We start from the raw sequence: 13,748 nt of genomic DNA on the forward strand, positions 1-13,748 counted from the left end.
TCATTGAGGATCTTTTGTATTTCTCTGGTATTTGATGTTATTTATCCTTTTTCATTTCTGATTGAAATTATTAGAGATCTTATTTTTCTGTTTCTGGTTAGTCTGGCCAAAGGTTTATCAATTTTATTAATCTTTTCAATGAACCAACTTTTTGTTTTGTTGATCTTCTGAATGATTCTTGTGTTTTCAATTTCATTTAGTACTGTTCTAATTTTGGTTATTTCTTTTCTTCTTCTGGATTTGAGATTGGATTGTTCTTCCTTTTCCAGTCACTTGAGAGGGCCCATTAGGTTGCTAACTTGCTCTCTTTCTGTTTTCTGAATGAAGGCATCTAATGCTATAAATTTGCCTCTTAGGACTGCCTTTCAGTATCCCACAGGTTTTTGTACCTTGTGGCTTTATCATCATTTTGTTAAAGCTATCTAATGATTTTCTTCTTAATCTAGTCCTTAACCCAGCTGTCATTCAGAATAGGTTTTTAATTTCCATGACTTTATTTGGTTATGAAGATTTCTGTTGCTGTTGAGCTCATCTTTTTTTTTTTTTTTTTTTTTGTAGAGACAGAGTCTCACTTTATGGCCCTCGGTAGAGTGCCGTGGCATCACACAGTTCACAGCAACCTCCAACTCCCAGGCTTAAGTGATTCTCTTGCCTCAGCCTCCCGAGTAGCTGGGACTACAGGCGCCTGCCACGACGCCCGGCTATGTTGAGCTCATCTTATATTCCATGATAATCTGAGAAGATACAAGGAATAATTTCTATTCTTTTGAATTTGTTGTGGTTTGATTTCTGCCCTAAATATGATCAATTTTGGAGAATGACCTGTGGGCTGATGAGAAGAAGTATTCAGTTTTATTAGGGTGAAATGTTCTATATATGTCTGTTAAGTCCATTTATTCTAGGGTCATGTTTAAGTCCATTACTTCTTTCTTTAGTTTCTGCTTGGAGGATCTGTCCAGTACTGTCAAAGGGGTGTTAAAATCTCTATTATAGGGCTGGAAGATATATTGTTCTGATCATTTAGAGTTTGTTTTACATATCAAGGAGCATTTAGGGTGGGTGTATAAATGTTAATTTTTGAAATCTCTTCGTGTTATATGCTTTCCTTAACAAGTATATAGGGTCCATCCTTGTCTTTCCTTATTTTTGTTGATTTAAACACAATTGTATGTACAAATAGGATCACAACCCCTGCTTTTATCTGATTTCCATCTGCCTGGATTATTGTTTTCCATCCTTTCACCCTGAATCTTGTTTTATCTTTAGAGGTTAGGTGTATTTCTTGGAGACAGCAGATATTGGGTTTGAGCTTTTGTATCCAGTCAGCTAGCCTGTGCCTCTTAAGTAGGGAATTCAAACCATTCACATTTATTAATAGAATAGATTGGTATGATGGTGTTTTGGTCATCTTGTTTTGCAAAGGTTCAGAGCTTAGTTTTATCCCTTGCACCATGTGGAAGCTAGGCTTTCTTCTGTAATTTCTGGTTGTGTTTACTTTGGTGATGGACCATCATGCTGGTCAGCATGAAGAATGAGTACTTCTTATAGAGCCGGCCTAGTTATGGCAAACTTCCTCAAATTTGCACATCAGTACAATATTTGATTTCTCAATCACAAATGAAACTTAGTTTAGCAAGATACAGGATCCTGGGCTGATAATTGTTTTGTTTAAGAAGGTTAAAGACTGATCACCATCCTCTTCTGGCTTAAAAAGTTTCAGGTGATGGTTGGTGCCTGTGGCTCAAGGAGTAGGAGGCCAGCCCCATATACCAGTGGTAGAGGGTTTAAACCCAGCCCTGGCCAAAAAAAAAAACTGCAAAAAAAAAAAAAAAGTTTCAGGTGAAAGGTCTGCTGTCATCCTGATATTTTTTCCTTTGTAGGTAAGACTTTTCTTAACCTTGACTGCTTTCATATTGACTTTAGCAAAGTTCATTACAATGTGTCTAGGAGATGCTTTGTTTGGATTGAGTGGTGCTGGGGTTCAGAAACTATCTGCTAATTTCTGTGTCTGTTGCAATTCTCAGGAAATTTTCCACCATGGTGTCTTGAAATAGAGCATCAGTGCTTTTAGGACCATTCTCTTCCCATTCAGTAATCCCTATAATTTAGATAATTTGAACTTTTAGAATAATCCCATAATTCCCTCAGGGAATATTCTGTTTTTGTTCTCTTTTTTTTTTTTTCTGGGATAGTTCAAAAGTCTTGTCTTCAATATTTTTTTTATTCTCTATGTTCTACTCTATTACTGGGATTTTCTACTGTGTTTTAAAGCTCCTTGACTGTTTCTTTCATTTTCTTAAGCTCTGCTATATCTTTCCTCATTATGTCCAGTTCCTTGGTGACTTTGTCTTTAAATTCACTAATTTCTTGAGAGGGATTTCTAATTCCATCTTCTCCTCAATTCCATTCATCTTATTTGCCATCCATATTCTGAATTCTATTTCTGACATTTCATCAGTTTCTCTATGGATAATATGTTCTGCTGTGTCTGCCTTATAATCTCTTGGGGAAGTTGATCTGCTCTGATTTTTCATGTTGCCAGAATTATTCTGCTGGCTCTTCCCCATGAGTATTGTCAGCTTTTTTAATATATTAACTAAACTTTGTTGGTTGAAATGTTAGGTTGTCCCTGAATAATTATTGAGAGGTAATCTAATTGGGGGCCCTTAAGGAGCATACCACTACACCCTATTTGGCAACTAAAACTGGTGGGGTGAGACCAGGTCTGGAGGCTCCAGGAAATGGAGCTTACCACCCCTTCACCAATGAGCTGGAGCTTGTGCTTGTGGCCCTCCCCCACAGCCTCATGAAGCTCCCTTTCAAGGCTGCAGCAGTATTCTCTGTGGGCTGGCCTTACTTAGGTAGCACAAACTGATTCTGTCCTGGTGTCAGCCTGTCCTCCACCCAGTTTATTTGAACCACAGTATTTCTCTGGTGTTCCTGTTGTAAGAAATTTGAATATCTGCAACCCACCCACTGGTGACAGCTGGAGAAGGGGAGTTCTCAGATAGACTCACTGTTCCCACCCCTCACAGCGCAACCTCCCCTTACAGGAACAAGTCCAAACTAGTTGTGAACCTGCAGCTCCATCCACTGGGCAGCTAGAGAATAAGAACCTGCAGACAGTTCTGACCAAAAGTTCCTATTGAACCCACTCCAAGGGTGCAAGCACCCCTTGTGCAAACAAGTTCAGAGAAACCATGACCTGCTCCCTCCCCACATGGAGTCCTGGCTATGGACTAGATAAAATGCATGGCTGAGGAGGACATCTGGTTCCTGGACCTTCTCAGTGAAGTTTGCATGTGGCTAGGCCTTTCTCTCTCCAAGTTGTTAGCAGGGATCTCCAGGCACAGAGACCAGGCAGGGGCTCTCCAGAGGGCAGGGGAAAGGTCCTACGTAGCAGGAATGAGAGCCAAGAGAAACCACGCCATGGCCACACCAAAGTTAGAACTGTGATGTCACAGTTTCCTTTCATAGGAGGGAGCAGGTTACACTCAGCTCAGCAGCCCACACAATGCAGAAGTTTCTCAGAGATCTCGCCAAATATAACTGGCCTCTGCAAGGGGAAGTCTGTCAGGCAACCAGAGATGGGGAAATGGTGGGCTGTGGGCTGAGGACTGCAGAGAGGAAATGTGTTCACTTTTGCACCAGGCAGGATGGGGACTCTGAGGTAGAAATTCCCAGGTGTGGGAGAACTGGGAACACACAGCTCTCTCCCATGGGGTGAGGTGAGAGGTTCTTCATTTTCTGCTTGCTTGGAGAAAGCCCACAGTGGGCCTCCTGGTTGGGGGAGAGGCTCCTATCCCCTTGGCACCATATGCCTTCAGTCTAGTCACTTAATACCTAATCTCTGTTATCTTTCTTCCTCTTTCTTGCCCAGAAGCTTGTCTCAGTGGGGATGATGTGCGTCTTTATTTCATCTCCTTGATCTCAACTCCCCAATTTCAACTTCTCCAAGTTCACTTCAGTCCAACTTTTCTCCTGGATAGAAGCTTCTGGCAAAATCTGCCTCTAATCTGCCGTCTTGCCCCTCTCCCCAATAATTACTTCTTGAGTCACTCTTAACCTTATTCAGATTAAAAATTTATGAAATCTAAACTTTGGTAAAGGTAAAGAATATAGGTAAAGGTGGATTATGGAATGAGACTGGGAGTATCTCATTAAATGCGACTCACCCAGAGCACAGATCTAGAGGAGAAAGGTAAGTTCAGGCCTGCCACTCAAGAGTCAACTAAGTGTTTGAACAGTCTTATCAGTAGTCTAAAAATGCTCATTGTCCAGCCTGAGCAAGAGTGAGACCCTATCTCTACGAAAAATAGAAAAACTAGACGTGCATTGTGGCAGGTGCCCATAGTCCCAGCTCCTTGGGAGGCTAAGGCAAACAAGATCACTTAAGCCCAGGAGTTTGAGGTTGCCGTGAGCTATGACACCATGGCACTCTATCCAGGGTGACAGAGTGAGACTCTGTCTAAAGAAAAAAAAAAAGTCAAAAAATAAATGCTGGTTGAGGTAATGTTCATGAAGCTTGCTGATTGCATTAAAATATTTGTACCGTTAACATCTTAGGAGAAGAAAGGGGACTAAGAGCACTTGCAAAGGAAAATACAATTACGGAAATACCTGATGAAGCAGATTAAAGCATTTGTGCGATAACCTACCTTTATAAAAAGTAGAAATATGTTAACAGAAATGTGTAAAAAGAAAGCCTATATTTGCTTTGTTTGGTTTTGGTCAAATCACTTGATTTAAATTGTACCCAATTTCTTTTTTGGAAGGAGATGAATGTAAATCATTTAATCATAACAGGTAGCATTGTTAAACATTGATTATGTGCCAAGCACTGTGTTTTACATGTATTATCTTATTTTAAAATGTTTCCATTCAGGCTCGGCGCCTGTGGCTCAAACAGCTAAGGTGCCAGCCACATACACCTGAGCTAACGGGTTCGAATCTAGCCCAGGCCTGCCAAACAATGATGGCTGCAATCAAAAAATAGCCAGGTGTTGTGGCAGGCGCCTATAGTCCCAGCTTCTTGGGAGGCGGAGGCAGGAGAATTGCTTGAGCCCAGGAGTTGGAGATTGCTGTGAGCTATGATGCCAAAGCACTCTATCCAGGGTGACAGCTTGAGGCACTGTCTCAAAAAAATAAAATAATAAAATAAAATAAAATGTTTCAATTCAGATATACAGAAAGAAAAGTTCAGGAGATCTATTGTACAACATGGTGACTATTGTTAATGTACTGTAGTCTTGAAAAGTGCTAAGAAAGTGGGTGTTATGTGTTCTCTCCATAAAACTAGCTATGTGAGGTAATACATATGTTAATTAGCTAGATTTAATCATTCCATAATACATATATATTTCAAAACTTCATGGTGTACACAATAAATACATGTAATTTTATCTGTTAATTTTTAAATTAATTAATTAAAAATAAAAATATACTATAAAATGTTTCATTGTGAAATTCACAAAAAATACAAGTTATAGACACACTTTGCCAAATGGTTAAAAAGTAAACATCTGCAAAGTTCACCACCGTACAATAAATGCATACAACAGAATTCAACTTATACCCCCTTCCTGTTTGTTTGTTTGTTTGTTTGTTTGTGACAGGATCTCACTCTGTTACCTAGGCTAAAGTGCAGTGGTGTCATCATAGCTCACACTAACCTCCAAATCCTGGGCTCAAGTGATCCTCCTATTCCAGCCTCCTAAGTAGCTGGAACTATAGTTGTGCATCCACCACATCCGGCTAACTTTTCTTTTTTTTGTAGAGACAGAGTCTCACTTTATGGCCCTCTGTAGAGTGCTGTGGCCTCACACAGCTCACAGCAACCTCCAACTCCTGGGCTTAAGCGATTCTCTTGCCTCAGCCTCCCGAGCAGCTGGGACTACAGGCGCCCGCCACAACGCCCGGCTATTTTTTGGTTGCAGTTCAGCCGGGGCTGGGCTTGAACCCGCCACCCTCAGTATATGGGGCCGGCGCCTTACCGACTGAGCCACAGGCGCCGCCCCAGCTAACGTTTCTATTTTGTATACAGACACAGTCTCACTATTGCTGAGGCTGGTATTAAACTCCTGGTCTCAAGTGATCCTCCTGCTTTAGCCTCCTAAAGTGCTAGGATTAAAGGCATGAGCCATCTCACCTGGGCTAATCCTATTTTTTAAAAGGGCGGGGAGGGGATTAAACATCTTATTTACACAAAATCCTGTTCATAGATGTCTTTAGAAGCTTCATTCATAATTGCCAAAATTTGGAAGCAATCAAGGAATCTTTCAGTCAGTGAACGGATAAACTGTGGTACATCCAGTTAATGGAAGTTATTTAGCAATAAAGAGAAATGAGCTATCAAGCCACCAAAAGACATGGAGGAATCTTACATGCATATTGCTAAGTGAAAGAAGCTGATATGAAAAGGCTACATACAGTATGAATCCAACCACCATATTTTGTCTTATATAATGCATACTTTTTTGCCCAAATTCTTGAGGGAAAAATAAGGATACATGTTATACATGGGCAATACTAATTGCATACCTAGATACATGTTTTAATTTTTTTAATTTATTATTTTAATGTTTATGCATTTAAACAATGATATCCATATGCAAAATTATATTCTCGAATACAGTAACCAGTTTTGTTCCTATGAAAGCATCTTCAGCCAACAAAGAGCAATGTATTTCTCTTCATACACTCAGCGATCCTCAAACTATGGCCCGCAGGCCACATGAGGCGGTGTGATTGTATTTGTTCCCGTTTTGTTTTTTTACTTCAAAATAAGATATGTGCAGTGTGCATAGGAATTTGTTAATAGTTTTTTTTTTTTAAACTATAGTCTGGCCCTCCAATGGTCTGAGGGACAGTGAACTGACCCCCTGTTTAAAAAGTTTGAGGACCCCTGCTCTAGCAATCTCGCTGATACTTTTACAAAATTTATTGGAAAATCCCTTGGAAAATGTCAAAACAGGTTTCGAACACTGCAAACTTTTTTTTTTTCTTTTGAGACAGAGTTTCACTATGTTGTCCTCGGTAGTGCTGTGGCATCACAGCTCGCAGCAACCTCAAAATCTTGGGCTTAAGCAATTCTTTTGCCTCAGCTTCCCAAGTAGCTGGGACTACAGGCGCCTGCCACAATGCCCGGCTATTTTTTTGTTGCAGTTGTCATTGTTGTTTAGCTGACCCGGGCAGGAGCTCAAACCCGCCAGCCTTGGTGCATGTGGCTGGTGCCATAACACTATGCTACAGGTGCCGAGCCTCAAACACTGCAAACTTTAAGCTAACAGTTATGCATTAAATATGCATTAAAGAGCCTGGTGATGGAGCTGCCATGAGAGACTTTAGACTTCTTCTCATAGAGAGTGTCGTCTGATTGTGGAGGAAACAGGAAGAAAAGCTTCTTCAGATGGCAAGACAGAAGTCAATAACAAGGGAAATCTACAAAGTGGCCAGAGGTGGAGCAGGAAGTGAAGACCTGGGTTTTGGACCATTGTCAAACTTTGATCTCTGTTTCAACAAAGATGTTGCAAGAACAGGGTAAAAGAATTACACAAGAAAAAGAAATGGTCTTCTTAGGGACACCTAAATGGTGCTTTAACTTTATGAAAAGAGAAGTTTTGAGCATGAGGACGTGAAGAAAACTGCTCCCAAAACTTCCACCAGCCTTCTGAGAATCAAGTTTTGGAATTTCATTCTTATTTTTATCAATCTTCAAAAGACTTACAACTTTGAGCTCTCCCAAATTGATGATATGTCCCACTCACATTTGATGTGCCACCCAACAGAACCATGGATGTCAAATGAGCAAAGACTGTGGCTATTAAAACTATGGAAATGAGAAAACACATTTCACTGCTGTTCTAGCCTGACGTGCAGAGGGGACAAAGCTACCACCTATGATCATCTTTAAAAGAAAAATGTTTCCAAAAGAAAAGATTCCAAATGGAGTTATTGTCCATGTGCATGAACAAGGGATGGATGAATGAAGAAGGCATGAAAATCTGGTTTAACAAAGTCTGGTCATGAAGGCCTTGAGGTTTACTTAAAAAAAACAGCCTTGTTTGTTTTTGATCACTTTAAAGCCCAAGTTACACGAAGTGTAAAAACAATTGTGGCAGACTTGAAAACACAACTTGCTGTGATACATGCTGGACTAACCGGCCAACTGTAACTTCTTGATGTGTCAGTAAACAAGCCCTTTAAGGGCTAATGCTGAAAGAGTGGATGTCATGGATGCATTCACCTGGTAATGATTTAACACCTGCAGGCAGAAAATCAAGAAACCATCCATCTCTCAGGTTTGTGATTGGATCCTAAGATTGTGGAACAGGGCTCAGAAGGAAGTGGTTGTGAAATCATTTAAAAAATGCAGTATTTGCAATGCTATGGATGGAACTGAGAACAATGAAATTTACCAGGATGAGGAAAGTGACTCTTCAGAAGACACCAATAATGTAGAAATCAAAGAAGATGATACTTCTGATACTGACAGGCCTTCTGTGATGGGTAAATATTGTAATTTTTTTTACCAGTACATAAAATTTCTTGTACCTTATGTCTGTTCTTATGTTTTGTAATTATTTGTACATAAAATTTCTTGTAGGCTGGGTGTGGTGGCTCATGCCTGTAATCCTAGCACTCTGGGAGGCGAAGGTGGGAGGATCACCTGAACTCAGGAGTTTGAGACCAGCCTGAGCAAAGAGAGACACCCCCCCCCTCCAGTTGCTACTAAAAATAAAAAAAATTAGCCTGGCGTGGTTGTGCATGCCTGTAGTCCAGCTACTCAGGAGGCTAAGGCAGGAAGATTGCTTGAATCCAGTAGTTTGAGGTTGCCATGAGTAGTTTGAGTGCTATGGCACTCTAGCCTGGATGACAGCACGAGATTCTGTCTCATAGAAAAGTAAATTGAAACGGAAGTTTTCTTTTTCCTGAAAGGTTGGGCCAAAAAATTGAATATGCATTATACACAGAGTGCATTATACATGGCAAAATACGGTATATAACATTCTGGACAAGGCAAAACTATGGAGAGAGTACAAAGATAAGTGGCTGCCAGGAGTTGGGAAGAGGGAGGGATGAATAGGCAGAGCACAGAGAATTTTTTGGGTCAGTGAAACTACTCTGCATGGTACTATAAAGGTGGATACATGTCATTACACATTTGTCCTAACCCATAGAATGTACAATACCAAGGGTGAACCCTAATGTACACTATGGACTCTGGCTGATAATGATGTCAGTGTAGGTTCATCAGTTGTCATAAATGTACCTCTCTGATGGAGGATGTTGATAGTGGAGGCTGTTGTGTGGGGGTGGGTGGTATATGGAAACTCTGCATTTCCATTCAGTTTTGTTGTGAACCTAAAACTATTCTAAAAAATAAAGTCTATCTAAATTTTTTTAAAAGTAACACCTGGATAACCACTGCCAAGGTCAGAAAACAGAGCATTATAGTCACCATTTAGAAGTGACCACTACCATGTATCCCTATTCTCTTCCCTTCCATCTCTCCACAGGTAAGCACTACCCTGATTTTTATGCTGATCATTTCTTGCTTTTCTTCATGGTTTTACCACTAAGAATACATCCCTAAAGAAGATAGTGTGTTATTTCCTGTTTTTTTTTTAAACTTTGTATAAATGTGATAATATAGTTATTCTGTGACTTAACTTTTTCAGTGCTCAAGGATATGTGAGATTCGTCTATGTACAGAAATGGCTTATTTTTATTTTTATTTTATTTATTTATTTATTGTAGAGACAGAGTCTCGCTTTATCGCCCTTGATAGAGTGCCGTGGCATTGCACAGCTCACAGCAACCTCCAACTCCTGGGCTTAGGTGATTATCTTGCCTCAGCCTCCCGAGTGGCTGGGACTACAGGCGCCCGCCACAACGCCCAGTTATTTTGTTGTTGTTGTTGCAGTTTGGCCAGGGCCAGGTTTGAACCTGCCACCCTTGGTATATGGGGCCGGCACCCTACCGACTGAGCTAAAGGTGCCGCCCTGTCTTGTTTATTTTATTTCTTTGTAATATTTCATTGTATGACCATAGCATAATTTTTATGCTTCTTTGTGTCGAAGAACAGTGCTGCATGAATATTTTGATACATGTATTGTAATAAACATACACATTCTTTTCTGTTGGATATATACCTAGGGAATGGAACTTCTGTGTTAGCATACATGGGTTGCTTCAATTTGATCAAAAAATGCCAGGTTTCACTCATAGGTAAGATGGAGTAACATATTCTGTGCCACCTTTCACACTGAATGCAGCTATAAAATCTGGACAGAATTCATGGAGCAGTTACTTGAGGGCTCTGAAAAGTAAATGAGAGTAGACACATTAGGGAAAAGACCAGATTTCAAAGTATCACCGAACCAGTGGTGAGTCTGCCCTTTTCCCCCTCCCTCTGGCATTCCCTAGCCTGAATTCTCAATGTAACCCATCCAAAACCCACACATGAGGATTAGTGCTAGCAAAGAGAGCTCCAAAAGATGTCTTCTAGTTCAAGGTTGAGGAGTGGGAAAGGAATCTTCCAAAACTCAGAGAAAGTAGAGAAATCCTTGGTTATGTTTTTTTATTTTATTTTCTTGGTTATCTGAAATCCCAGTCTGCAAAGCAACCCCATGGTGGCAGTGGTAATATCTTTTCATGCTACATGAAATTTTTTAAAATATCAGTTCTAAGTAGAATTTGGGAAGTGTACATTCTTACCTATTTCAGATCTTAGGGGAGAGAATTCAGACTTTAACCATTAAGTATGATGTTGGCCAAGGGTGGGGGGGGTTGCTTGTTTGTTCATCCCCTTTATCAGATTGTGGAAGTTCCCTTATATTCCTAGTTTGCTGAGGGGCTTTTTAATGAATGGATGTTGAATTTTGTCAAACACTTTTTCTGCATCAATTGATATGATCATGTGGTTTTCATTGATTGATTTTGAATATTGAACCAGTCTTGCATTCCCAAGATGAATCCCTCATGATCCTATTGTATTACTCATCATATCATCTACAAGTAGGGACAGTACTGGAAATCTTAGCTAATGTAATAAGCAAAAAAGAAAAGGATACAAATCGGAAAAAAAGAAAATTTTCCCTATATGGAGATAACATGTTGGTTGTCTGCACAAGAAATCCCAAAGAATCCATGAAATGACTTGAAATTATTAGGTCATTAAATATGAAATGTCCTATTTCAAATTAAAAGTTTAGTTTATGATATCTCAAACAACAAGCAGTACAATTTACCAAAGTATCGACACAGTTTTACCATCTTAATTATAGCATGTTTCTGCTAGCAGCAAAGAAGCCTGGAGAGCAAGTGGCTATGAAATCACAAAGAAATAGAAACCCTTGTTGAAAATTGAATATTTTTCCTTACAAGAAGTGACCCAAATCCTGAAAGAAGTGGTAGTCTAACAATACAGTGTAGAAATTTTTGCCTTCCAGTTTGAGCAAGAGTGAGATCCCATCTCTAAAAAATAGCTGGGCGTTGTAGTGGGCACCTGTAGTCCCAGCTACTTGGGAGGCTGAGGCAAGAGGATCACCTGAGCCCAAGAATTTAAGGTTGCTGTGAAATATGCCATGGCACTCTACTGAGGGCAACAGAGTGAGACTCTGTCTCAAAGAAAAAAAAATGTTTACCTTCGTGCTGTGACAGTAAAGAAAGGCAAGCTTCAAGATGATTTCTCTTCTGATGCTCATTTAATTCATGTGTAACCCATCTATTCAGCTTCTTTACCTTGTTTATTTGTTTCAAATGGTCCAATATTGACCTAATAATAAATGAGTTTAACAAAGTCACTGAATACAAAGCCAACACACAAAGATAAATTCCATTTTTGCATACTAGTAATAAACAATTGCAAATAGAAATTAAAAACAATACCATTTACAATATGAAATGGTTAGGTGTAAATCTAACAAAACATGTACAGAATGTGTATGCTGGATGACTGTTGACAAACAGGAGTGAAGTTGGGTATAATGGTGCACATCTGTAGTTCCAACTACTCAGGATGCTAAGGCAGAAATATCCCTTGGGGACAGGAGATTGAATCCAGCCTGAGAAACATAGTGAGACCCTGTCTCGAAAAAACAAAAAAAAAGAAAAAAAAAAGGAACGAAAGAAAACAGGAGTGGAGAGGATAGCAATGGGCATGGAGTGTGAGTGGAGGGCAGCCTCTGCCAAATCATCTGCTGCACTCTAGGGAAGCACCCTCCACCTACATGCTTCATGGATATAACTCTGACACATAATCTCTGCCTTTTCTTACCTATTCTTCATTTCTGTGCATGCCCTCAGAATTTGTCCAGTCTTGACTGCTAAGTTATCTATTTCCACAGTATTGCTTCATAACAAATTATCCCAAATCTCAATGGCTTATAACAATAAACATGTATTTAGCTTACAAGTGTGTACTTTGACAATTTGGATTGAACTCAAGTGGGATGATTCTTCTGGTCTTCACTGGGATCACTCTACTGTGTGAGGGTTGTCTAGCTTTTTTTTCATAATTTTTGTCCAGTCTGATGCTCCATTTGAGAATCATGATATAATTGCAAAAATAAATACATAGAGCTTAGCATGTTCTGGCAATTTTAAAACATGTCCACAAAATCTGTGATTTTTGTTTCCTTGAGGAGCATGGAACTGGGACACAACTATAATTGGCTTGTAGCCAACAGAAGGAAACAGAAGTGGGAAAGAATGAGACAATTTATCGTAGATACCCTTGGCTGCTACTAGGGTGATGTGACTCTACTCCACATATATTTCATCCTCTGGAGGTCTAACTGAGGTATGTCCTCATGGTGAGGGCAGAGGAGCAAGAACAGAAGTAGATACCTGCAAGTGACATTTAAAACCTCTGCATGTGTCACATCTGCTAGCATCTCATTAGTCAAAGAAAGTCATGTGGCTAAACCAGAATTAAGAGGCACAGAAATACACTCTGTCTCTTCTGTGAGAGAAACCTCAAAGTTACATCAAAGGGTATGAATACAGGTAAGAGTGAATAATTGTGGCCATAAATGCAATCAGTCTACTAAAACTATGTGTCAGATGCTCATCTTTGGCATCCTCCCTACTTCCAATCCATTCATGACCTTGGTCTTCATTCTTGCAGATCACCTAGGTGTTATTGTTCCTCTCCCAACACATCTTTTCAGGATTAGCTCTAGAGCTTGTCTAGGATACCCAGGAACATCAGGGCCACTGGTTTTAATTCCAATGTCACAGCTCTATGCTCTGAAAAGTACTTGGCCCAGGCTAGGTTGGTCTAGTTAAGCTGCTGGTGAGAAATAAGGGCTGTGCTCATGCCTAAGTCTGGTCTGAGCTGTTCTCTCTCACCATATTGCTGAGCTTTCCAGAAGCTCAGATGTGACCTTACTTCACTTAGACTTATTATATATAGCTGTGTTTCCACTAGTAAGGTCCTTTGGAAGATCTGGAGTCAAACACCCCCCTCTGCCATTGGAAAATACTCCTGATTTCTGTATGTAACCATGCTAACTTCTTTTTATGTGCTTCAGATCAGGCACATCTATGTTTTCTCTCTTTCCATCTGAACAAAATTTTGACTTTCTTCAATTCTATGGCTATGTGATTCCTAAAGTGTCTAAAATACTATGGCTGGGGAAATCATTCTTGTGGTTCCCCCCATGCACATGGTATACAGAAATAAACCTTTCTCTTATTAATCTACCATAACTGTGAGTTGTTATTTTCAGCGAACCAACCTA

The sequence above is a fragment of the Nycticebus coucang genome, chromosome X, assembly GCF_027406575.1.
Source record: "Nycticebus coucang isolate mNycCou1 chromosome X, mNycCou1.pri, whole genome shotgun sequence".
In the NCBI taxonomy this organism is placed as follows: Eukaryota; Metazoa; Chordata; class Mammalia; order Primates; family Lorisidae; genus Nycticebus; species Nycticebus coucang.